The sequence below is a fragment of the Bos taurus genome, chromosome 16 (assembly GCF_002263795.3).
Source record: "Bos taurus isolate L1 Dominette 01449 registration number 42190680 breed Hereford chromosome 16, ARS-UCD2.0, whole genome shotgun sequence".
Taxonomy (NCBI): Eukaryota; Metazoa; Chordata; class Mammalia; order Artiodactyla; family Bovidae; genus Bos; species Bos taurus.
In genome coordinates, this window is record NC_037343.1 from 42629513 (window position 1) to 42634284 (window position 4772).

Here is a 4772-nt window from a genome sequence, read left to right on the forward strand (position 1 = left end):
GTTTTACTACAAATAAAAATGATAAAAGAGGTGGTTTACAAAACCCGATATCAAAACTCCTATCTGGGTTATCAAGATACTAAGCTAACGTATAGGGGCTTTCCCAGTGGCTCAGCAGTAAAGAATCTGCCTCCAATGCAGGAGACCCAGGTTCAATCCCTGGGTTGGGAAAATCCCCTGGAAGAGGGCATGGCAACCCACTCAAGTATTCTTGCCTGGAGAATCCCATGGGCAGAAGAGCCTGGTAGGCTACAATTCATAGGGTTGCAAAAAGTTGGACATGACTGTCAAGTGACTGAGAAAACACACAAACTAATAAGGTATGATGTGTGATAGAATAAGCACAGCTTTATTAGGATTTAAATGTGTGTGTGTGTGTGTGTGTGTGCGTGCGTGTGTTCAGTTACTCAATTGTGTCTGACTGTTTGCAATCCCATGGACTGTACTCACCAGTTTCTTTTGTCCATGGAATTTTCCAGGCAAGAATATTGAAGTGAGTTGCCATTTCCTACTCCAGGGGATCTTCCCGACCCAGGGATCAAACTCTTGTCTCTTGTATCTCCTGCATTGGCAGGCAGATTCTTTACCACTGTACCACCTGGAATTTAAATGGCAGCAGATTAATTCACTATTATTTTTAAAAAATAGTGATATTTGTAAAAGATCTTGATATCTCTGTATCAACTGTCATGTTGTACGAAAATATCTGGGTTTTCCACTGTGGACAGAGTCATAATAATGATGAGGCTTGTTGTCTTCATTGTAATAAAAATGCTAAATTCCAGTTAGAAGTTAATGGGAATAAAGATGTGATTTTCTTTCCCATCCAAGCTGAAGAAACCCCCAGTTCTATACATGTACCCTTGGGGTGGACCCTGGGTAAGAATTCCCACATTGGATGTTCCATGTTTTAGAACCAAGCCTGATTCTGGAATCACTTGATAAATGATGGTTCTTAGCAGCAGAAAAACTGGTTGCCCTCTTGGAGGGAAGGATGATAAAAGATTTTCATTCTGTTCCCACATGGCACTAGTGGTAAAGAACCTGCATGCCAATGCAGGAGACATAAGAGGCTCAGGTTTGATCCCTGGGTCGGGAATATCCCTGGAGGACTGCATGGCAACCCACTCCAGTATTCTTGCCTGGAGAATCCCATGGACAGCAGAGCCTGATGGGCTACAGTCCATTGTGTTGTAAAGAGTCAGGCATTACTGAAGTGAATGAGCACGCACGCCAGGAGAGGGAACTCCTCTCAAGAATAAATTAGATTACTGCTTCTAATAGAGCAAATAAGAAAGTTGGGTTTTCTTATCACAGCTCATTGACCATTCATTTCCTGGTTCCCAGGGTGCTGTGTGTGTTTTGCAACTGACTAATCAGTACCTTTTTAACAAGCCTTGTAACTGGTTGGTTAAATGTCAGTTTCCTCATCTATAAAGTGGTAATGATGGTGCCAGATCTCACAAGATGGGCGAATTTAGAATACTTTGGAAGCTTGGCAATTGGTGTTAATATATTTTATTAACCTTTGACCTCTAAGTATCAAAGGAAACCAGTGAGTGGGTCAGTGGTTTCTGTTTTTGAAAAACCAGCTGAGCAGGTAGAAGAGCCCTTCGTTTAAAAAGGATTTCACAATTTCTTATTTGCAAGGGAGGGAGGGTGTTAATAAATAAAATTGTGGTGAAACCACGCTGGGACTGTGATTCAGTCAATTCCCGAGGCATACAGTCTATTGAGTAAAAGCAATTTTCAAAATGTGATTTTTCCCAAATGGAGAAATGAAATTTGAGCGCAAATGAAAAGATCCCAATGAAACCACTTTCTCTAAGAATATCCAACACAGGAGCCCTCATGTGTATATATATGTGTGTGTGTGTGTGAAGGGTGTACGTGTAAGGGTTTGTATAGGGGTGTGTGTGGGAGTGTGGAGCTATGTGTGAAGCGGAATGTGTATGTAGGAGAAATGGACTTTGGGTTGTCAAATAGAGAAGAAACTTGCTTTTCAATTCCTGTTTCCTCTTCTCTTTTTCAAATTTAAACAAAGACATAGAAACAAACCTGTGGAAAAGAAAAGAAAAAGAAAACAAACTTATGGTTACCAAAGGGGAAAGGGGGGAGGGATAAATTGGGAATTTAGGATTAATAGACACACAACAGACCTACTGTATACTATATATAAAATAGATAAATAACAAGAACCTACTGTATAGCACAAGGAACTATATTCAATATCTGGTGATAACCTATCATGGAAAAGAATCTGAAAGCATATATCTATATCTATAGATATATATGAAACTGAATCACTTTGCAGTATACCTGAAGCACTGTCAATCAATTAGACTTCAAAAGGGACTTCGCTGGTGGTTCAGTGGTTAGGACTCCGAGCTCTCACTGCAGGGACAGGGTTCGGTCCCTGGTCAGGGAGTTAAAATCGTACATGCCATGCAGCAAAAACAAACAAACAAATAAGAAACTATACTTCAATTTTAAAAAAAGATTTAAACAAGAGCTCAGGGGAGGTTCTCACAGGTTCTTTTGAGTGAGATGAGGATGCACTGGCCTTGGCCTTCCTCGGTGAGACCTTCTGAAGAGGGCCAGGGCCTCCAAGCCCCTTGGTACCCTCCAGAGTCCCTGTAAAGGTTTAACCAGCTGTGTGTTCTGCTCTTGTTTGCTTCTGTTGGGTGTTGTGAGTGCCTCCCATCCGTGCATGGATAGACCCTGGTGATGAGCAGCCCCTGGGCACCACAATGGGGGCCGACGTCCAATCCCATGTTTTCTCACGTGGCTCATGATAAATCCAGAGCAATGTGGGATTAAGGAAAAGTTGATCAACAGAGAGATGAGTTAAAAAAAATAATAATCCGAAACAGATGGAGCAATAGCTCAACAGTCTAAGTAGAATCTCGCTGGTAGGTACATAGGTGTTCACTGTACACTTCTGACTTCTGTTCATTTGAAAATTATCATAATGAAATGCTGGGTAAAGGGAGAGACCCAATTGAAAAATAAGGTCTTGTTATCCCTGAACCCTCAAATTTAAAATTTTTATATAACTGGGGTAATTTTCTTCCAGCTCCATTTAAAAAATCCAAAAATGATGAACAGAAGTAACTGGATTCCTATAGATCCTGAAAACAGACTTATGATTCAGTTCAGTTCAGTAGGTCAGTCGTGTCCAATTCTTTGCGACCCCATGAATCGCAGCACGCCAGGCCTCCCTGTCCATCACCAACTCCCGGAGCTCACTCAGACTCACGTCCATCGAGTCAGTGATGCCATCCAGCCATCTCATCCTCTGTCATCCCCATCTCCTCCTGCCCCCAATCCCTCCCAGCATCAGTCTTTTCCAATGAGTCAACTCTTCACATGAGGTGGCCAAAGGACTGGAGTTTCAGCTTTAGCATCATTCCTTCCAAAGAAATCCCAGGGCTGATCTCTTTCAGAATGGACTGGTTGGATCTCCTTGCAGTCCAAGGGACTCTCAAGAGTTTTCTCCAACACCACAGTTCAAAAGCATCAATTCTTCGGTGCTCAGCTTTCTTCACAATCCAACTCTCACATCCATACATGACCACTGGAATAACTATAGACTAGATGGACCTTTGTTGATAAAGTAATGTCTCTGCTTTTCAATATGCTACCTAGGTTGGTCATAACTTTTCTTCCAAGGAATAAGCGTCTTTTAATTTCATGGCTGCAGTCACCATCTGCAGTGATTTTGGAGCCCCTAAAAATAAAGTCTGATCAAAGGGGAAATATTAGCAAAGTGTTGGAAATAGGGATAAATCAGGAGCTTAGGGTGAACATATGAACAGTACTATATATAAGATAAATAACCAACAAAGACCTACTGTATAGCACGGGGAACTCTACTCAATCCTCTGTGATAATCTATATGAGAAAAGAATCTGAAAAAGAATGGATATATGTACATGAGAGCCTTCACCGATGGTTCAGTAGTAAGAGACCTCCTGCAATGCAGGAGATGCAGGAGACTTTAGTTTGAACCTTGGGTTGGGATGATCCCCTGGAGGAGGAAATGGCAGTCCACTCCAGCATTCCTGCCTGAAGAATTCCATGGACAGAGGAGCCTGGTGGGCTACAGTCCATGTGGTCACACAGAGTCGGACATGACTGAGCACTCAGCGTAAGTACATATGTGTCAGATCAGATCAGATCAGTTGCTCAGTCGTATCTGACTCTTTTCGACCCCATGAATCGCAGCACGCCAGGCCTCCCTGTCCATCACCAACTCCCGGAGTTCACTCAGACTCACGTCCATCGAGTCAGTGATGCCATCCAGCCATCTCATCCTCTGTTGTCCCCTTCTCCTCCTGCCTCCAATCCCTCCCAGCATCAGAGTCTTTTCCAATGAGTCAACTCTTTGAATGAGGTGGCCAAAGTACTGGAGCTTCAGCTTCAGCATCATTCCTTGTATCTATGACTGAATTACTTTACTGTACACCGGAAACTAACACAACCTTGTAGATCAACTATGCTGTGGTTTAGTTGTTCAGTCACTGAGTCGTGTCCAGCTGACTGCTCTCACTCATACCCTTAGTCTTATCTTTCCACGGCTTTCCATTCTTCCTCAAACCTCGAATAGAAACACTTGGGTTGAACCATTTCTTCAGTTCAGTTCAGTTCAGCCTCTCAGTCGTGCCCAACTCTTTGTGACCCCATGGACTGCAGCACGCCAGGCCCTGCTGTCCATCACCAGCTCCTGGAGTTTGAACCATTTCTCAGGGTCTTCATTGTCTTATGAGGGC